This window comes from Salmo trutta, chromosome 31 (genome assembly GCF_901001165.1).
Source record: "Salmo trutta chromosome 31, fSalTru1.1, whole genome shotgun sequence".
NCBI classification, from domain to species: Eukaryota; Metazoa; Chordata; class Actinopteri; order Salmoniformes; family Salmonidae; genus Salmo; species Salmo trutta.
The window spans coordinates 32,119,502-32,143,008 of record NC_042987.1 but is presented as its reverse complement, the minus strand read 5'-3'; positions in this window follow the sequence as shown (position 1 = coordinate 32,143,008).

The window sequence follows — 23,507 nt, the reverse complement described above, 5'->3', positions numbered from 1 at the left end:
TTGCATTCTGAATGCAATCTATAATTTAATGGAGAGAGTAGTGCACCGTCTGTACACATTCAGTATTTCACAGAGCTTCTTCCATTTGTATTCACCATCACCAGTTGCTTAAGAACAAACCACTCTCCTTTCAATGATGAATGGAAAAAGGGGACTTCGAGATGTGACTCAGCCCTCATATCCAAACAGCAGATTGTCTTTAGATAGAGGAGGAGCTGTAGGCATCTGTTTGTTTTGAGGAGAGAGCGCCGCTATAGACATGTGCCCTGCAGAGCCCCTCACATCTACCAAAGGTTAACGCTCACTGTACTCTCCATTCAATCTAGAAGGGGGCTTTCTGCAAACACTGTACAGGCTTGTTCAGAGTGAGAGTGAGAGAGAAATGAGGAGGAAGGAATAAACAGGAATGAAGAAGATTATATTTCCTCACACCTTCACATGAGAGAGAATGCTAGAAAAGGGAATAGCAAAAATAATCAAAATAATCAATCAATATATTTCATTCATTTATTCCCACATGAAAAAATACTAGTTTACCATGTAATACTAAAGTACTTACTATAGAATTATTTTGTAAACTGTAATTTACTGTAGAATACAATACTACACTGTAGTACTCCTCGATCATGTGTAGTATTTAATGTAGAAATGTGTAGAATACTGAAAACACCACAGTATTATCTGCAAAAAACACTGGAGTAAATACTGCAGTAATGTCCACAAAAACACGACAGTCTGGAAGAACACCACAGTTTTTTTAACTGTAGTAAATACTACAGTATTTAATTTGAATATACAGTGACTTGCGAAAGTATTAATCTCCTTTGGCATTTTTCCTATTTTGTTGCCTTACAACCTGGAATTAAAATAGATTTTGGGGGGTTTGTATCATTTGATTTTCACAACATGCCTACCACTTTGAAGATGCAAACTATTTTTGATTGTGAAACAACAAGAAATAAGACAAAAAACACTGAAAACTTGAGCGTGCATAACTATTCACCCCCCCAAAGTCAATACTTTGTAGAGCCACCTTTTGCAGCAATTACAGCTGCAAGTCTCTTGGGGTATGTCTCTATAAGCTTGGCACATTTGGCCACTGGGATTTTTGCCCATTCTTCAATGCAAAACTACATTGCTCCTTCAAGTTGGATGGGTTCCGCTGGTGTACAGCAATATTTAAGTCATACCACAGATTCTCAATTGGATTGACGTCTGGACTTTGACGAGGCCATTCCAAGACAGTTAAATGTTTCCCCTTAAACCATTTGAGTGTTGCTTCAGTAGTATGCTTAGGGTCATTGTCCTGTTGGAAGGTGAACCTCCGTCCCTGTCTCAAATCTCCGGAAGACTGAAACAGGTTTCCCTCAAGAATTTCCCTGTATTTAACGCCATCCATCATTCCTTCAATTCTGACCAGTTTCCCAGTCCCTGCCAATGAAAAACATTCCCACAGCATGATGCTGCCACAACCATGCTTCCCTGTGGGGATAGGGTTCTCGGGGTGATGAGAGGTTTTGGGTTGGCGCAAGATATAGCATTTTCCTTGATGGCCAGAAAGCTCAATTTTAGTCTCATCTGACCAGAGTATCTTCTTCCATACATTTGGGTAGTCTCCCACATGCCTTTTGGCGAACACCAAAAGGCATGTGTTTGCGTGTTTGCTTATTTTTTTCTTTAAGCAATAGATTTTTTCTGGCCACTCTTCCATAAAGCCCAGCTCTGTGGAGTGTACGGATTAAAGTGGTCCTATAGACAGATACTCCAATCTCCGCTGTGGAGCTTTGCAGCTCCTTCAGGGTTATCTTTGGTCTCTTTGTTGCCTCTCTGATTAATGCCCTCCTTGCCTAGTCTGTGAGTTTTTGTGGGCGGCCCTCTCTTGGCATGTTTGTTGTGGTGCCATATTCTTTCATTTTTTTAATAATGGATTTAATGGTGCTCCTTGGGATGTTCAAAGTTTCAGATATTTTTTTATAACCCAACCCTGATCTGTACTTCTCCACAACTTTGTCCCTGACCTGTTTGGAGAGCTCCTTGGTCTTCATGGTGCCGCTTGCTTGGTGGTATTGCAGACTCTGGGGCCTTTCAGAACAGGTGTAGATATACTGAGATCATGTGACAAATCATGTGACACTTAAATAAAGTCCACCTGTGTGCAACTAATTATGTGACTTCTGAAGGTAATTGGTTGCACCAGATCTTATTTAGAGGCTTCATAGCAAAGGGTGTGAATACATATGCACGCACCACTTTTCTGTTTTTTTTTTTTTTTAAACTAGTTATTTTTTTCATTTCACTTCACCAATTTGTATATTTTGTGTATGTCCATTACATGAAATCCAAATAAAAATCCATTTAAATTACAGGTTGTAATGCAATAAAATAGGAAAAACGCCAAGGGGATGAATACTTTTGCAAGGCACTGTACCCTGCCTATTCCCCTCCCCCATATCCCAAATGAGCCACTCTTAAGTGAGAAACCTACATGCCAAGTATAGGCCATATAATGTGTTCCCTACAGGTTAAAGAAAAGAGCAGGAGTGCTGAACTATCTGTCCCGGTCCCAGTCCCAGTCCCAGACCACCAGAGCACCAGACGAGGTGCGGAGGGACCAAAGATCACACCTTCACCCAGAGCGAGCAGGCCACAGGGAGGCACCACCATTGACCTCTGAGTCTTGGGCTCCCTTATGTGTCTTCCTCCCCTCTACAGATCCCAACCCAGCACCAGCACTGATTCCCGGTTCATGTTTTTCCCAGGCCCACAGTCCCAGCAACAGACCGAGCTCCAACTCCTGGTTTTCCAGCACAATTTCCAACCTGGCTCCAACACCAACCCAGGTTTTCCCAGTCCCAACATCATCACCAACCATGGACTCTACACAGACCAACCACAACTGCCACCTCCATCCAGCAACTGCCAGCGCAGACCCCATCCCTTCCCCCAAAACAAAGACCCAAACACACTGTGAACCAGTAGATTTCATCAAGGAGAAACTTCATCAAGGAGAAACTCCACTTCTATGTCAAAGATAAAACAAAAATACTATAGTAAATACTACTGTAAAGTCCACAAAAACATTACAGTAAATACTACAGTAATGTCCACAAAAACACTACAGTAATGTCCACAAAAACACAATAGCAAATACTACAGTAATGTCCACAAAAACACAATAGCAAATACTACAGTAATGTCCACAAAAACACTACAGTAATGTCCACAAAAAACACTACAGTAAATATTACAGTAATGTCCACAAAAAAACAACAACAATAGATTACAAAGCAGGACAATACAATAGAGCGCAATACAATATGCAATACAATACATCCCCCTATTATAATGATACAATTACAACGTGATACACATGACTCGTTTCAGAAAGGGCAGTGGGTACAAACAATACTATCAGAGAGACACAGTCTTTCACATAAATATTGGCATTATGCCAAATATTTCAAGACATGCTCTAGGTGAATAAGAACACAACAACCGACAATAAACATAAATATATCTCTTAAAATAATGACTCACTTTAAGTGCTAATACCATCTAAGCCCTAACCAGGTTTCAGGGAAGAAAGATGACACATTTCAGAGCCAAGTATCCAATTCAGTCATCCAGACAGTCAGTCAATACACAGACACAGACCATTAAAACTAATGCAAACAACAACCAACCATCAATTACTGACACCCATCTCACAATTAAATCTAATGGGAGAATAGAGAGAGAGAGAGAGAGAGAGAGAGAGAGAGACATCAAATGGAACATAACATTTGACATACCAATTCAGATCTGGCTAAAAATACTTGAATCAGTTAAATAACCCATTGCCCTTTGTGGTTGTTAGGTCTGGGGTCCGCTCACCAACCAAGAATTCACAAAACGGACAAACACCAAATCAAGACTCTGCATGCAGAATTCTGCAAAAATATCCTCTGTGTACAACGTAAAACACTAAATAATGCATGCAGAGCAGAATTAGGCCGATACCCGCTAATTATCAAAATCCAGAAAAGAGCTGTTAAATTCCACAACCACCTAAAAGGAAGAAATTCCCAAACATTCAATAACAAAGCCATCACCTACAGAGAAATACTTTGTTCACAAACACAAACAGACCCCACAGAGCCCCAGGACAGCAACACAATTAGAACCAACCAAATCATGAGAAATCAAAAAGATAATTAATTGACACATTGGAAAGAATTAACAAAAAACAGAGCAAACTAGAATGCTATTTGGCCGTAAACAGAGAGTACACAGTGGCAGAATACCTGACCACTGTGACTGACCCAAACTTAAGGAAAGCTTTGACTATGTACAGACTCAGTGAGTATTGCCTTGCTATTGAGAAAGGCAGCCGAAGGCAGACCTGGCTCTCAAGAGAAGACAGACTATGTGCACACTGCCCACAAAATGAGGTGGAAACTGAGATGCACTTCCTAACCTCCTGCCAAATGTTTGACCATATTAGAGACACATATTTCCCTCAGATTACACAGACCCACAAAGAATTAAAAAACAAATCACATTTTGATAAACTCCCATATCTATTGGGTGAAATACCACAGTGTGCCATCACAGCAGCAAGATGTGTGACCTGTTGCCACAAGAAAAGGGCAACCATTGATGAACAAACACCATTGTAAATATAACCTATATTTATGTTTGTTTATTTTCCCTTTCGTACTTGAACTATTTTCACATCATTACAACACTGTATATATACATAATATGACATTTGAAATGCCTTTATTCTTTTGGAACTTTTGTAAGTGTAATGTTTACTGTTCATTTTTAATTGTTTATTTCACTTTTGTTTATTGTCTATTTCACTTGCTTTGGCAATGTAAACATACAGTCACGACTTCCGCCGAAGTCGGTCCCTCTCCTTGTTCGGGCGGCGTTCGGCGGTCGACGTCACCGGCCTTCTAGCCATTGCCGATCCACTTTTCATTTTCCATTTGTTTTGTCTTTGTCTTACACACCTGGTTTCATTTCCCCAATTACTTGTTCATTATTTAACCCTCTGTTCCCCCATGTTTGTTTGTAAGTAATTGTTTATTGTATTGCGGTCCGTATTGTGTGGCCTTGTATTAATATTACGTGTATTGTGTTTATATTGAGTAAATTGCTTTCTTTACTCATATCTGCTGTCCTGCGCCTGACTCATCTCACCAGCTACACACAGAAGCATTACACATGTTTCCCATGCCAATAAAGCCCTTAAATTGAATTGAATTGAGAGAGAGAGAGAGAGAGAGAGGGAGAGAGAGCGAGAGGGAGAGGGAGAGGGAGAGGGAGAGGGAGAGGGAGAGAGATGGAGGGAGGGGATGAGAGAGAGAGAGAGAAAGAAAGAAAGAGATAACTCACTCCACTCACTGCCTCCAAAGACACCAACCCAAACAACCAGAACAGGATTAGCTATCTTGTTTTATTAATGTTCCTGTGCCTTCTCCTAGTCAGGTACAGAGTATTACTCTGTGGGAGGATTACTGGAAGGCCTGAAAAAGTCCAAAATACATTTTACTTGTAACAGTAAAGAAGCTTTTTTATTTACTTCCATTGTCCTCCTAGAATTGCTCAATCTCTCTACTTCAGTTTGCTCCTCATTTCATGCACCTTGGTTGGAGAGTGAGGCAGCGACAGTGCTCCCTTTGCAGTACTACTGGTAGACAATAAAGCGATGACACAATGGTATTGATGAGGTCATGTTCAGGGGAGAGAGCAGAAGGCAGTGACTCCCAGCCAGGCCACTGAGAAGACTATGTCAGTGTCGCAAATGACACCCTATTCCCTAGTGCACTACTTTTGGCCAGAGAGCTCTATGGGCCCTGGTCAAAAGTAGTGCACCACAGTACTTTCAGAAAGTTTGCACACCCCTTGACTTTTTCCCACATTTTGTTGTGTGACAGCCTGAATATAAAATTTATTAAATGGACATTGTAGTTACTCCAAAATACTAACCTAAATGACAGAGTGAAAAGAAGGATATTCCAAAAAGGCACTAAAGTAATGGCAATGGAATTCACTTTTTGTCCTTAATACGACGTGTCTGCATCATGTTATGGATATGCTTGTCATTGGCAAGGACTGGGGACATTTTCAGGATGAAAATAAATGGAACGTAGCTAAGCACAGGCAAAATCCTAGAGGAAAAACATGGTTCAGTCTGCCTTCCAACAGACACTGGGAGATAAATTCCCCTTTCAGCAGGACAGTAACCTAAAACACAAGGCCAAATCTACACTAGAGTTGCTTACCAAGGTGACATTGAATGTTCCTGAGTGGCCTAATTACAGTTTTGACTTAAATCTGCTAGAAAATCTATGGCAAGACTTTGAAATGACTGTCTAGCAATGATCAACAACCAACATGACAGACCTTGAAGAATTAAAAAAATAATAATGGGCAAATATCGTACAATGCAGGTGTACAAAGCTCTTAGTGACTTACCCAAAAAGACCCACAGCTGTAATTGCTTTAAACGCTGCCAAAGTTGTTGCTCAGGGGGGGTGAATATTTATCTAATCACGATGTGTTTTTCATTAGTTTTAATTTCTTTAAAAAAATATCTTCCACTTAAACATGACAGAGTAATTTGTGTAGATTGTTGACAAAAAAAAATTACAATTAAATCCATTTTAACACAACTTTGTAACACAACAACATTTGTGAATATTTTCTGAAGGCCCTACAATATATAGGGAATAGGATGCCATGTGGGACTCACTAGCCTGTACTACCCTCTATCTGCTCTGCACTGATAAATGGAGGGGAGAGCTTCAACAGGAGCTCACATATGCTGCCTGGACCTGATTTGTTGGCCAGTGAACTTCACATTGATAAATGGGGCTCTGGGTAACAGTGGACCTTCGCTCGTTAATTTCTGCCCGACCACACACGACAGAGCAGTGACAGAGTCTCCAGTCAGCTAGCGGAGATCAGAGAGGAAGGCTGGAGAGGACTGAAGGAATTTCAGTCATCAGCCAATAGACAATGTGGGTGTGTGAAAGGTATTCATATAGGGGAAATCCAAAATAGTAAATACTGTACATGGTTATAGCACACATGTTGTCGAAAATCACGTCTTTTTTTTTGCGAGAGAAGAAACATGAACAGATGTTTCAGCTTGATAACCAGTCCTGCGTAGGAGTATGTATAGCATCATAGGAGAGAGAAATCAGAGCAGGAAGGGCTGCAGATGTACAAGTGTGAATATCTATCTGAGCATCTGTCTTTTCATTGTTTGTCAACAATGTGTTCGGCTCCTGAGTGGCGCAGCGGTCTAAGGCACTGCATCTCAGTGCTATGGGCATCACTACGGGCACCCTGGTTCGAATCCAGGTTGTATCTCAACTGGCTGTGATTGGGAGTCCCATAGAGCAGCACACAATTGGCCCAGCGTTGTCCGGGTTTGGCCGGTGTAGGCCGTCATTGTAAATAAGATTATTTTCTTAACTGACTTGCCTAGTTAAACTACAAAATAATTAAATATATATGTTTCTCAATATGTACTGTTCTTGGAACATAATTTCACCACTTCTCTTTAAGTGATAATGCCCGAGAAGCCGGTGTTTGGAGAATATATTGGCACAGGTGTTGTTAGCCCCGAGACAAAGTCAAGGGCTGGCAAACCGTGCCAATATATCCTCCAAGCACAGGCTTCAAGGGCATTATCACTTTTATAAAACTGGTTACCAACATGTTCAAATAATGATTGACATATTTTAATTAAAAACGTTATTTTGATGAATTTGTTCATACTATTTCATCCTTCCACAAGATATAGTCTCGACACAAATCTAGGGTTGATACCCAAACCGGCTGGTCGTCAGTTCTTTCGGTTCGGTTGCCAGAGAAGCGACTCAGTCCTTCAGGCTTTTTGTTCTGTATTTATGGACGCGACCCAGTCGTTGAGTCTTTTTGCTCAGTATCTATGGACTCAACCCAGTCGTTGAGTCTTTTTGCTCAGTATCTATGGACTCAACCCAGTCGTTTGTTCTAAATGTTCCATTGCCATACTGGCTGGCAATGTTCTTATCCCTTGCTTGCTAGCTAGCCAACTACGGCTAACTTACAGTCACGTCAATCAGTGCAGCCAGAATAACAACAGTAGCTGCATTTGCATTTGTTCAAGACGTTTTCTAGTGTCATTTATTTGGACACATCCATAACAATGAGCTAATGGAAAATGGCGCCGTAGAGAGAACACGGTGTTTCAGCGAGCTCACGCGGTATTCGTAAATTTATATCCTTACATTAATCTCCTAGCTTGAAAAAGTGGTAGAATTGGCTTAATAAGTTACCCTACAATGAGTCTTGGTGACTATTTCTCAAAAATCTCCGACAACATGCCCAACAGAGCTACTAAGAAGTCGACCAAAACCGTCATCCCTGTAGAGGTGCAGGAGGAGCTAGCTAACGTTAGCGAATCTAACAACATTGCGGACCCAGGCACAATGGACCTGGTGATTCAAAGGATGACAGATAACATTACTAAAGTGATCGATATTAAGATAAGAACGGTCCTGGAAGCAATAGCAGGCCATTCAGCTGAACTACAGAGGGTTGTCAAACGTGTTGATGAGGCGGAAGGAAGAATTGCTACTGTGGAAACTTCAACTACATCCATGGACACTAAGATAAAAGCACTTGAGAAGCAGGTGCGCGAAATGGCGGAGCACATTGACGACTTGGATAATCGAGGACGCAGATGCAATATCCGTGTTGTGGGACTCCCGGAAAATTCTGAAGGGACACGTTCAGTAAAATTTTTTGAGGAATGGATCCCTGGCTACCTACAAATGGACACTAAGGCTGGTCGTGTGAAGCTAGACAGAGCACATCGCTCTCAAGCACCGATACCCGGTCCCAATCAGCGCCCACGACCAGTGGTTATAAAGTTCCACAACTTTACCGACAAGCAGCGCGTCATGGATGCGGCTAGAAACATCGGTTCTGACGGTAGTCAACGTAAAGGTCCAAAGGTCTCATTCTTCAATGATTATTCCACAGCGGTTGTACGAAGGCGCAAAGCGTTTGATGAGGTGAAGGCTCGACTCAAGAGAATGAAGATCGACTACGCACTGCTGTACCCGGCCACATTGAAGATTATGGTCAACGGATCGCCTAAAAAACTCTACACATCTGAAGAGGCTGCTGCGTTTATTGACTCTCTCGGGTAAATAACCTTAAGCTGCACCTCCGCAGCATAGGATAACGTCTTATTTTATTTTGAATCTGATCATGAAACAGTGGTGTAAGTTCTCATGTGCTCCTGTTCAGTAATATTCGTATCGGTATTATTTTTCTTGCTAAAGTAACTGCCGCCGTAGCTCAGACTGAGATATGTGTGAACCTATATTGGTGCCCAGGCTTGGTTTTAGGTGGAAGAGCCTCAATCTTCTTCTATTGATTTTAATTTCCACATATATAAAGGATGAGGCTATTGAGTGGCAATGCGGACTTAAGAGTCTACATTGGAAAGTTGAAATCCCCTGCATGTTAGCTAGTGGGAAAACCCCCTTTTGGATTTTTACATGTTTATTTTTTGGGTTTTGTATAGTTCAAGTTCAGGGTTCATATCGTTTGTTTACGCTCAGTGAGATAGAGGAGAGTTCAACACATGGAAAAAGGTACCACCCCATTTTTACAGTAAGATTCAGTCTGGATATTGAATGGTCAAAGCGCAATGGCAGGTAACAGACTACGTGTATGTACATGGAACATTAGAGGGAGCCATAACCCCATTAAAAGGAAGAAGATACTATCCTTTTTGAAAAAAGAAAATATTGATATTGCCCTGTTACAAGAAACCCATTTGAATGATAAGGAGCATCTGAAATTACAACAAGGGGGGTTTGGTCAAGTGTATTTTTCATCATTTACATCCAGAAGTAGAGGTGTAGCAATTCTTGTGAAAAAGAACCTGCCACTTAAGGTCTTGAAGTGTGTGAAAGATAAATTGGGTCGCTTTGTTATAATTAATGGTACTTTACAAGGGCAGAGCATTTCCATAATGAATATTTACTTCCCCCCTGCCCACCCCCCTGACTTCCTCACTAAGGTATTTCTAGACTTTTCAGAATTAAACTCAGACACTGCAGTGGTCGGAGGGGATTTTAATTGTTTGTTGAACCCCCTTATTGATAAGCTTCCCAGTGGTATAGCCTCGCTCTCTCCTCAAGCTAAGTCACTTACAGCCATTTGTGATGATCTGGGGTATGCTGATGTTTGGAGAGCTTTTCATCCCTCCAACAGAGAGTTCACTTTTTTCTCTGCACCACATGGATGTCAGACTAGAATAGATTACTTTTTTATGCCCAGGACGTCGCTGCAGTCTGTTTTATCCGCTAGGATAGGAAGCATAGTCATATCTGATCATGCGGAGGTGATCCTGGAAATAAAACTCAACGGGGCATTCAATCAGTCAAGACATTGGAGGTTGAATACAACCATTCTTAAAGACCATACATTCACATCATATTTTATTACAGAGTTTAAAGCATTTTTCTCTATTAACTCTCAATCAACAGATAACCCCTCACTCCTTTGGGAAACCTGTAAGGCGTACGCCAGGGGTCTGATTATGTCATACACAGCCACTAAGAGGCGGAAAAAGCGTGAAAAGCAAAAAACACTAGAGGGTGAATTGGGAACTAAAGAGAAGGACTACATTAAAACTCCCACTCCTGCCCTATTAAAGGAAATAGCAGTCATTAGATCAACGCTGGACTCCCTCCTAACACAGGACGCTGAAAAGAAAATGAGATTTGTCAAGCAAAAGCTATATGAACATGGCGATAAGCCAGGAAAGTACTTGGCGTACCTAGCTAAAAAGAGAGCTGACTCACAGTCAATTGCGGCTATTACTGATTCTGATGGCAATCATTTATATGAAAATAAATTGATAAATGACTCATTTAAGACATTTTATGCAAATCTTTACGCCTCAGAACTGCCAAATGACGCACCCAAGTTAATGGAGAACTTCTTTTCTAAGATTGAGCTCCCTACTATCTCCGAAGAACAGAAGTCTCTCCTTAATGCCCCTATTACTGAGGAAGAGATAATGTCCGCAATTAAGAATCTGCAAAATGGTAAGGCCCCAGGACCGGACGGGTTTTGTAGTGAGTTCTATAAAGAGTTCCATGGCCTGATCCTTGAGCCATTGCGTGATATGTTTAACCACTCATTTTCAAATGACCAGCTCCCCCAAACGCTGCGAGAAGCCAACATATCACTTATTCTCAAAAAGGGAAAATGTCCGGAGTCTTGTTCCTCGTACAGACCAATTTCCCTTCTGAATGTGGATAGAAAATTGCTTTCTAAAATCCTAGCCACAAGATTAGAGGACTCACTGCCACTAATTGTGAAAGGAGACCAAACTGGCTTCATTAAGGGACGTAGGTCATGTAACAATGTCAGACGGCTCCTTAATGTAATTGAAGTCTACCAACAAAGTGCTATGGATGGTCTTGTGCTCTCCCTAGATGCTGAGAAAGCATTTGATCGTGTGGAGTGGTCTTACCTATTCTTTGCTCTAAATAAATTTGGTCTGGGGGACAACTTTATAAAATGGGTGAAAGTTTTATATGATGATCCTCAGGCTGCTGTCCTTACTAATGGACTACGGTCAAATAGCTTCTCTATACACAGAGGTACCAGACAGGGCTGTCCTCTGTCCCCCCTCCTATTTGCACTTGTTATGGAACCACTGGCCGAGGCCATCAGGGTAACGCCTGCTATACAGGGGCTGCTCATTGGTGATGTTCACCATAAAATAAGCTTGTATGCTGATGATGTCCTGATATTTATTTCTAATCCCGAGACTTCAATCACATCTCTGATTAACACTATTGAGTTATTCAGCGAATTCTCAGGCTACAAGATTAACCTAACTAAATCAGAGGCTATGCCACTTGGTAACCTTCACTCTGTACCTAACACTTCTCCCCCCTTCCCTTTTAAATGGTCTCCCTCAGGTTTTACGTATCTGGGTATATTTGTAACTCCTAAATTCCAACAAATGTACAAAGCCAATTTTGTTCCCTTGTTTGACACAATAAGACAGGATCTGGAGCGCTGGAACTCTCTTCCGATTTCATGGTTGGGTAGAATATCCCTCTTGAAAATGAACATTTTACCTAGGCTACTTTACCCAATCCAAATGATCCCAGTATTACTCTCCAATAAGGTAATAAAGGATGTAAATGGATGGCTAAGTTCCTTTATATGGAGTAAACGCAAGCCAAGACTTAAGATGGCAATATTGCAGCTGCCAAATTCTATGGGTGGCTTGGATCTACCCAATATCAGGCTCTATCAGTGGTGTGCCCACCTATGTTATATCTCAGACTGGATCACAAATGATGACTCCTCTATTTGGTTAGACATTGAGACTTCTCTTTCAAACTACCCTTTACAGGACCTTTTGTTTCTCACAAGTTTCAAGTCTGTAAAAGATCGCTGTAACAACCCCATTACACTTAACACACTCAAAGTATGGAGGTCAGTTCAACGTTTCCTGGGAAGGTCCAAACTAACCTCTGCTCTTACCCCAATTCTCAACAACCCAGATTTTGTCCCAGGATTGCTGGATGCTGGCTTTAACGTTTGGCTTAATAAGGGCATACGCAGACTAAATGACTTATTTGCGGATAAGATTTTATTGTCATTTGAGCAGATGGTCGAGAAATATCAACTCCCAAAGCAGGACTTTTTCCGTTTCCTACAAGTAAGACACTATATTCTGAAGAGCACCACCTTAATTGGTAACCCTGATATGTCTGTCATTGAAAGAATGCTTTTTTCCCCACAAAGGAAAATGTCTGTAAGTCTGTTTTATGATGCTTTAAGGTCCTTTTCCGCTGTCGACACACAGAGAGTGAAACAAGTGTGGGAGAAAGAACTGTCTGTTACCATTGACGAAGAGATGTGGGAGGACATTTGGAAATATGCAAAAACAATATCTATATGTAATCGTACTAGAGCAATTCAATTAAGAATAATACACAGATTGCATATATCCCCAAATCGCAGACATGCATTTAGCCCCGCTTCCTCCTCTCCTCAGTGTCTCAAATGTAAAACTGATACAGGCACCCTAACACATTGTTTATGGTCATGTCCCAAAATACAAAGATACTGGTCTGGTGTTCTGCAAGAGATTGAAAAGATCCTAGGGGTCGATCTAGAATTGGACCCAGTTTCTCTACTGTTAGGTCTCCCTAGTAGGCATGTAACTTCTGTGGGTAAGAGGAGGCTTTACAACATCCTCACCTTCGCAGCGAGAAAAAACATACTTTTACAGTGGATTAGTGATAAGGTTCCCTCTAGTAAAGATTGGCATAAGATACTATTTGAATGTGTCCCGCTGGAATATCTGACATGTACATTGCACTCTAAGACAGATCAGTTCTACAAAGTATGGGAACCTTACCTAAATTACCTAGAACCTGAAGTATCAGCTATTATGCTGCAAGGATTCTCTTAGAATGGTGATCGATGTATTCCAGAATTACACTGTACGGTCCGTGTGAGGAACTCAACTTCTTGGTTTAAACTGAGCATTTTATTTTATTTATTTATTATGTCTTTATTGTTATTTTTTTCTGTTTATGTTTGTTTAAAATGTATGTATTGAGGGATGCAATGGGGGGGATGGGGTGAGAGAAGCGGGGAGAGGGAAACGGTGGGTGTGTGTGTACGTGCGTGCATACATACGGATATGTGTAAGCGAGTGCTGTTTCTTTTGCCTTGTCTTTGTTGTTGTATCTCTTAATATGGGTGAAAATTGTGAAACTCCAATAAAAAATACTGTTACAAAAACAATGAGCTAATGAGGCGCGATTTCGCCTGACATAGAAAATGTGCTCTCTCGTCAGGACACTGTTGATCAGAGGAGCTAGCCAACAACACAGCTAACACAATCACTTCAAACTGAAGCTGCAAAGACTGAAAACTAGCTGCACTTCGTTTAGGTTGACCTTTTTTGAATTTACATTTCTTTTTATATATCCATAAAAATGATGCCATCTGATTCATGATTTCAACTTGCTGAGAAAAGCTGCCTGCCCGTCTGTCTCATCCCGACTCCCGACATGTTCATTACTATGGGACAGCTGGAGATCAAATTTGAATATTGAAACAATGTTGCAAATGTCGGAGAGACGGACAGCAAGGTTTATACAAATCTCCTCTGTTGAAAACAAAATGTTAGTCTAAAAGAAATGTGAGATAACGTCTTGATGCTTTTTATAGTGGAGATCAAGTTTATAGATTTGCCAGGCTGGGCTGATGAGACAGTGGATTGTGCAGTCAGACGGAATAAAGTAAATAGGCATTTTAATGTCATAGATTTAGCCAGTGGTATTTGTGGAATAGACACCAGCTGGAATGCGCTTTTACCCAATCAGCATTCAAGATTAGACCCACCCGTTGCATAATTATCTATACATCATACTGTATGAATGCCTTGGCAGAATGGCAGTGAACACTACAAGTACAGTATATTACAGTACAGTACAAATTAATTGACACACAGACACAGTGCATTACAGTAATTCCGTGTCAACAGACAGACAGTACATAATAATTGAAAAAAGGACTAGGGCTAGGACGGACTATAAGCTAGGTTCAGGACTGTTGCTACCACCATGCACTGTAAACTAGGTTCAGGACTTGCTGCCACCATGAACTGACTGTAAGCTAGGTTCAGGACTGTTGCTACCAACATGGACTGACTGTAAGTTAAGTTCAGAACTGTTGCTGCCACCATGGAATGTAAGCTAGGTGCAGGACTATTGATGCCACCATGGACTGACTGTAAGCTAGGTTTAAGACTGTTGCTGCCAACATGAACTGAGTGTATGCTAGGTTCAGGACTGTTGCTGCCACCATGGACTGACTGTATGCTAGGTTCAGGACTGTTGCTGCCACCATGGACTGACTGTAGCTAGGTTCAGGACTGTTGCTGCCACCATGGACTGACTGTAGCTAGGTTCAGGACTGTTGCTGCCACCATGAACTGACTGTAGCTAGGTTCAGGACTGTTGCTGCCACCATGGACTGTAAGCTAGGTTCAGGACTGTTGCTGCCACCATGGACTGACTGTATGCTAGGTTCAGGACTGTTGCTGCCACCATGGACTGACTGTAGCTAGGTTCAGGACTGTTGCTGCCACCATGGACTGACTGTAAGCTAGGTTTAAGACTGTTGCTGCCAACATGAACTGAGTGTAAGCTAGGTTCAGGACTGTTGCTGCCACCATGGACTGACTGTATGCTAGGTTCAGGACTGTTGCTGCCACCATGGACTGACTGTAGCTAGGTTCAGGACTGTTGCTGCCACCATGGACTGACTGTAGCTAGGTTCAGGACTGTTGCTGCCACCATGAACTGACTGTAGCTAGGTTCAGGACTGTTGCTGCCACCATGGACCGTAAGCTAGGTTCAGGACTGTTGCTGCCACCATGGACTGACTGTAGCTAGGTTCAGGACTGTTGCTGCCACCATGGACTGACTGTAGCTAGGTTCAGGACTGTTGCTGCCACCATGGACTGACTGTAAGCTAGGTTCAGGACTGTTGCTGCCACCATGGACTGACTGTAAGCTAGGTTCAGGACTGTTGCTGCCACCATGGACTGACTGTAAGCTAGGTTCAGGACTGTTGCTGCCACCATGGACTGTAAGCTAGGTTCAGGACTGTTGCTGCCACCATGAACTGACTGTAAGCTAGGTTCAGGACTGTTGCTGCCACCATGAACTGACTGTAAGCTAGTTTCAGGACTGTTGCTGCCACCATGGCGTATCGGTCAGAATACAAATGAGCAGGAATCAAGGTTTAGGGGTATTTATTACACACACAGTTGAACATAAGGGGGAGGGTTAGAATGGAGGTTAGGATGAGGTCGGATTTGTAGGGCTTCTAAGGCCGGTAGGTAGGAAGGTTGGATTAGAAAGTATGTGCTTTGGGATATGGTGGGCTGGAAGGGAGATAAAAAAAACATGAAGGTGCAAAAGTGACAAAGTAGTGCCAAGAGACTATTACAAGGAATGGGCTAAACATATAACTACACACTAAGGAGACTGCCAGGACTAAACATAACGAAGGTGCATTGTTGACTTTTGTAACCGTAAAAGCCTTGGTTTCATACATGTTAACATCAGAAGCCTCCTCCCTAAGTTTGTTTTACTCACTGCTTTAGCACAATCTTTCATATCGTCCAAGATTCACAAAGATTGGAAAGCTGCCGCGGTCATCCCCCTCTTCAAAGGGGGAGACACTCTAGACTCAAACTGTTATAGACCTATATCCATCCTGCCCTGCCTTTCTAAAGTCTTCGAAAGCCAAGTTAACAAACAGATCACTGACCATTTCGAATCCCACAATACCTTTTCCGCTGTGCAATCCGGTTTCCGAGCTGGTCACGGGTGCAACTCAGCCACGCTCAAGGTACTAAACGATATCATAACTGCCATCGACCTGTGGAGCCGTCTTCATCGACCTGGCCAAGGCTTTCGACTCTGTCAATCACTGTATTCTTATCGGCAGACTCCACAGCCATGGTTTCTCAAATGACTGCCTCGCCTGGTTCACCAACTATTTCTCAGATAGAGTTCAGTGTGTCAAATCGGAGGGCCTGTTGTCAGGACCTCTGGCAGTCTCTATGGGGTACGACAGGCTTCGCACCATCCTATCGATACCCAGATGACCAGAGGAGGGTAACGTGTGCGCCCACCGGATCAATCTATCGCAGACACCAAGCAGGACGTACTTCCATCCAGCAGGGCACTGAGGCGGAGTAGGCTCCGATCGAGATGCCCGCTCGATGTCCGCGTCCATCTCCCACACCACTGGCACCACCAGACAAGAGGCCAGAAGTATGGGGGTGGGATCGATGGACTGCTCCTCTGTATCATACAGATAGGACAGTGCGTCTGCCTTAGCATTCTGGGAACCTGGTCTATACGATATCGTAAGTCTGAATCTGGTGAAAAACATGGCCCACCTTGCCTGACGAGGGTTCAGTCTCCTCGCTGCCCGGATATACTCCAGATTACGGTGGTCAGTCCAGATGAGGAAAGAGTGTTGAGCCCCCTCAAGCCAATGTCTCCACACTTTCAGAGCCTTTACGACAGCCAGCAACTCCCGGTCCCCCACGTCATAGGTTCGCTCTGCCGGGCTGAGCTTCCTCGAAAAGAAAGTGCAGGGGCGGAGCTTCAGTGGCGTGCCCGAGCGCTGTGAGAGCACGGCTCCAATCCCAGCCTCGGATGCGTCCACCTCCACCATGAATGCCAAAGAGGGATCCGGATGAGCCAACACGGGAGCCTCGGTAAACAGAGTCTTCAAGCGACCAAAAGCTCTGTCTGCCTCAGCCGACCATCGCAGATGCACTGGCCCCCCCTTCAGCAGTGAGGTAATGGGAGCAGCCACCTGCCCAAAACCCCGGATAAACCTCCGGTAGTAATTGGCAAACCCTAAAAAACCGCTGCACCTCCTTTACAGTGGTGGGAGTCGGCCAATTACGCACGGCTGCAATGCAGTCACACTCCATTACCACCCCTGATGTGGAAATGCGATACCCCAGGAAGGAGACGGACTGTTTGAAGAACACGCATTTCTCAGCCTTGACGTATAAGTCATGCTCCAACAGTTGCCCAAGTACTCTGCGCACCAGAGACACATGCGCAGCGCGTGTAGCGGAATATATCAGAGTGTCATCGATATAAGCCACCACACCCTGCCCGTGCAGGTCCCTGAGAATCTCGTCTACAAAGGATTGGAAGATGGCTGGAGCATTCTTTAACCCATACGGCATGACGAGGTACTCATTATGGCCGGACGTGGTACTAAATGCTGTCTTCCATTCATCTCCCTCCCGGATACGCACCAAGTTATACGTGCTCCTGAGATCCAGTTTTGTGAAGAAGCGTGCTCTGTGAAATGACTCAGTCGCCGTAGCGTTGACAGGTAGCGGGTAACTGTACCCCACCGTAATCGAATTTAGACCTCTACAGTCAATGCACGGATGCAGACCTCCCTCCTTCTTCTTCACAAAAAAGAAACTCGAGGAGGCGGGTGTCATGGAGGGCCGAATGTACCCCTGCCTCAGAGATTCAGAGACATAGCCACTGTCTCTTCCTGTGATAGGGGATACACGTGACTCCTGGGAAGTGCGGCGTTTACCTGGAGATTTATTGCACAATCCTCTCGTCGATGAGGTAGTAATTGGGTCGCCCTCTTTTTATAGAAGGCGATGGCCAAATCTGCATATTTGGGGGGAATGCGCACGGTTTGGTCTGGACTCTCCACCGTTGTTGCACCGATGGAAACTCCCATACACCTACCTGAGCACTCCTCTGACCACCCCTTTAGAGCCCTCTGTTGCCACGAAATAGTGGGGTTGTGAAAGGCCAACCAAAGAATCCCCAGCACCACCGGAAACGCAGGAGAATCAATGAGGAAGAAACAAATTCTCTCCTCATGACTCCCCTGCGTAACCATGTCCAGTGGAGCCGTGGCCTCCCTGACCACCCCTGACCCTAATGGTCGACTATCTAGGGAGTGCACCTGAAAGGGTTTGTCCATCTGAACCTGGGGAATCCCTAACCTATGCGCGAAACCGTGGTTCATAAAATTCCCTGCTGTGCCTCAATCTACTAGCGCCTTATGCTGGGAATGGGGGGAAAACTCAGGGAAAGAAATTAACACATACATGTGACCAACAGGGGGCTCTGGGTGAGCCTGGTGCTGACTCACCTGGGGTGTCCGAACAGTGCTCGGTCTGCTGTCTCGACTCCCAGACGAGCTCCTCCAGCACCGGTCGGCAGTGTGCCCCCTCCGACCACATCCAGTGCAGGAGGAGGCTCCTCCTCCAATCGCCCTCGCTGCAGCACCTCCTAACTCGATGGGGGTTGGAGCTGAGGTGCTGGGGGGTGGAACCAACAGGACCCGATCCGGAAGCCCGCGTGTAGCCAGCAAGTTATCCAACCTTATGGACATGTCCACTAGCTGGTCCAGGGTGAGGGTAGCGTCTCTGCATGCTAGCTCCCTGCGGACATCCTCACGTAAGCTGCACCTATAGTGGTCAATCAGGGCCCTGTCGTTCCACCCCGAGCCGGCGGCCAAGGTCATGAACTCCAGAGCGAAGTCTTGGGCGCTCCTCGTCTCCTGCCATAGATGGAACAGACGCTCACCCGCCGCTCGCCCCTCAAGGGGATGGTCGAACACGGCCCGGAAGCGGCGGTTTAACTCTGGGTAGTGGTCCCTCGCTGAGTCTGGTCCATCCCAGACCGCGTTGGCCCACTCCAGAGCTCTGCCTGACAGGCAGGAGACGAGGGCGTTCACGCTCTCACCTCCCGAAGGAGCCGGGTGAACGGTTGCCAGGTACAGCTCCAGCTGGAGTAAGAAACCCTTGCAACCGGTAGCCGTCCCATCGTACTCCCTCAGGAGCGCGAGCCGAATACCGCTGGGCCCAGAGGGCGCCGGAGAGGGTGGTGGTGCAGGTTGGAGTGTGGCTGGTGCAGGGGTAGGCAGGCCACCCCTCTCCCATCTCTCCATCGTTGTCATCACTTGATCCATGGCGGTCCCAAGACGGTGGAGAACGGTGGTGTGGTGTTGAACGTGCTCCTCCATGGAAGTGGAGAGTGCGTCAGCTCCTGCTGACTCCATAGTTGTGGTGCGGGATTCTGTTTCAATAGCCTCCTAGTAGGAGGGAGGTGCAGGAATCAGGAGCAGGAAAGCAAGGAAGTTCCAGTGGCACAAACGTTTATTGTAGTAGTCCCGACTCAATAACAACATGAGGGAAAAATCGCACAAAACGAGGTCGCCACACACAGGGAAACTAATTACACACACGGAGGAGAAACCTCAACTCCTAAACAAAATTCTCGAAAACGGTAACACTACCGAATAAAACGAAAACCCCGTGGTGCAGACACGCACCCCTAACGTAGAACACATACAAACAATCCCGCACAAAGACTAGCAGGCAGCGGGGTGATAATAAACCCATCGAAATCAACTAAATTAACACAGGTGTGAAAAAACAGACAGACACAAACGAAGAAGAAAAAAATGGGTCAGTGGCAGCTAGTAGGCCGGCGACGACAACCGCCGAGCACCGCCCGAACAGGGAGAGGAGCCACCTTCGGTGGAAGTTGTGACACACCTGCCCGACTAGCATCACTACTCTGGACGGTTCTGACTTAGAATATGTGGACAACTACAAATACCTAGGTGTCTGGCTAGACTGTAAACTCTCCTTCCAGACTCATACTAAGCATCTCCAATAGAAAATGAAATCTAGAATCGGCTTCCTATTTCGCAACAAAGCCTCCTTCACTCATGCTGCCAAATATGCTCTCGTAAAACTGACTATCCTACCGATCCTTGACTTCGGCGATGTCATTTACAAAATAGCCTCCAACACTCTACTCAGCAAACTGTATGCAGTCTATCACAGTGCCATCCGTTTTGTCACCAAGCCCCATATATCACCCACCACTGCGACCTGTATGCTCTCGTCGGCTGGCCCTCGCTACATATTCATCGCCAGACCCACTGGCGACCAGGTCATCTATAAGTCTTTGCTAGGTAAAGCCCTGTCTTTTCTCAGCTCACTGGTCACCATAGCAACACCCACTCGTAGCACGCGCTCCAGCAGGTGTATCTCACTGGTCATCCCCAAAGGCAACACCTCATTTGGCCTCCTTTCCTTCCAGTTCTCTGCTGCCAATGACTGGAACGAATTTCAAAAATCGCTGAAGTTGGAGACTTATCTCTTATAGCTCCCTCACTAACTTTAAGCATCAGCTATCTGAGCAGCTTACCGATCACTGCAGCTGTACATAGCCCATCTGTAAATATCCCACCTAACTACCTACCTCATCCCCATATTGTTTTAATTTACTTTTTGCTCTTTTGCGCACCAGTATTTCTACTTGCACATCTTCATCTGCAGATCTATCACTTCAGTGTTAATTTGCTAAATTGTAATTACTTCGCTTCTATGGCCTATTTATTGCCTTACCTTCTTACTCCATTTGCACACACTGTAAATAGATTTTTCTATTGTGTTATTGACTGTACTTTTGTTTAGCCTATGTGTAACTGTGTTGTTTTTAGTCACACTGCTTTGCTTTATCTTGGCCAGGTCGCAGTTGTAAATTAGAATTTGTTCTCAACTGGCCTAGCTGGTTAAATAAAGGTGAAATAAAAATGTAAATAAACAAAGAAATATCAAACTTGGGACATGGATACACAATGAGATACAGTATAACATAGGGCAAAGTTAAGACAGCATGTATATATAGTATTTACTTACTGTACATATCGAACAATATAATACATAGGCACTTACTTTCTCATATCAAGCACAAAGGAAGGAAAGAAAATGGCAGCCCTGTGGCATCACCAAGCATGAACCACTACTAGTGTATAGGAAGGAGCACGATGCTTTTATGGGAAAACAGAGGAGTGAAAAGGGTAGGAGAGGTGAGAACAGGTTTGGAGGGAAGGGGCATAGGCTAAGGTAATAGGAAGCAATTGGAGTCCTGTAGGGGTGACATGGCCTTTCACAACAGTCACCCCCTAATTACTGTAGGGAATTAGTAGAATGTGGAAGGGTCATGGAACGGAGTGTAGGGGGAAGGTCCAGGATGGATTAGGAGATGGAGCAGGTGAGTCACTGGGCGGACATGTGGTTGGAGCTGGTTGCCAGGTCTGGGCTGTAGAGGGCTTAGGACCGCCATGTCTGGGGGCCGCAGGGACAGTTGGATGATGGGCCCTGGCTGTCCCACGGAACATCAAGGGTGGAGGTTCCTGCGGAGGGCGGCATGCTCCAATGGCCACAGGAGGAGGAAGGCAAAGCTCATCAATCCGAGGACCGTTGCAGTGCACTTGACATTTAAAGGTAATTTCAGCATTTACCCTGAATGCGATCTCCGCAAACATGGTCGACAGTGCTTTACAGTACGCCTCGGATTGAATCCCGGCCAAAGTCTCATTAGACCAAGCTGTCCACCACAATTAGCTCCTGGTGTATAGGTTCTCCGCCTGTCTCCTGATGCGGATAGTTTCTCGTGACAGACTGTTAAACCTAAATATTAATGTCTATCTGCGATTATTAATGAACTGAGATTCCATAGGTTCCTTAAACTATGATCCAATTTATCCCAGAAATCCCATGACCTGAAATTATAGTTTATCAACATGTGATGTTGGGGGTTGTAATATTGTTTGTGTTGCTGTGGTGTTTGAGATAATATTCAAGACCAATTACCCAAAAGGGACACAATAAATCAATTAATTTGTGCACCAGTGTTTCTCAACCCCCAGTATGTTGGTTGCTGCTAGCCAGCCAGTTTATCAGCTAGTGAGCTGGCATCTCTTTAATAAAATTTCAAGAGCCAGTCATGACTTAGGTTATCCTCATAGGAAAACCCTAGGTGGCAGTCCCTGGTACATAAAGTGTTGAGAAGAAAGAAGCATTGTTGCTACCATTGCCAATATCGTTGTTTCCCAAATGGCTGGGTTTACCTATTAACAAAGCAAGCTATCTGCCTTCCTCACAGCACAACTCATCTCCCCTTTCCCCTGTTCAGGGATGATGTTTTGTTTCTTTAAAAAAAATAATGATGTAAAATGTCTGGCTTTAGCAGGAGCTTTTGAGCAGTAGCTTTTGGCATGCTACAGTCCTTTACTTTCTTTTCCTTTTTTCTCCCTTTTTCTCCCCACATTTGTAGTATCCAATTGGTAGTTACAGTCTTGTCTCATCGCTGCAACTCCCGTATGGAGTAGGGAGAGGCGAAGGTTGACAGCCATGTGTCCCTTGAAGCACAACCCAACGAAGCAGCACTGCTTCTTGACACAATGCCCACTTACCCCGGATGCCAGCCGCACCAATATGTCAGAGGAAACACTATACACCTGGTGACCGTGTCAGCATGCACTGCGCCCGGCCCGCCACAGGAGTCGCTAGTGCGCGATGGGACAAGGACATCCCTGCCAGCCAAACCCTCCCCTAACCCAGACGACACAGGGCCAATTGTGCGCCGCCCCATGGGTCTCCCGGTCGCGTCCGGCTGCAATAGAGCCTGGCCTCGAACACAGGATCTCTAGTGGCACAGCCTTAGACCACTGCACCACTCGGGAGGACCCTACAGTCTTTTTCTGTATCAAAATTAATAATTTGCCACTGAGAGTTCAAATAAAATTATCTCTTGCTCTCTCTCTGGGTAATGACTGAACTGTCTCTCTGGGTAATGACTGAACTGTGTCTCTCTGGATAATGACTGAACTGTCTCTCTGGGTAATGACTGAACTCTGTCGCTCTGGGTAATGACTGAACTGTCTCTCTGGGTAATGACTGAACTGTGTCTCTCTGGGTAATGACTGAACTGTCTCTCTGGGTAATGACTGAACTGTGTCTCTCTGGGTAATGACTGAACTGTGTCTCACTGGGTAATGACTGAACTGTCTCTCTGGGTAAT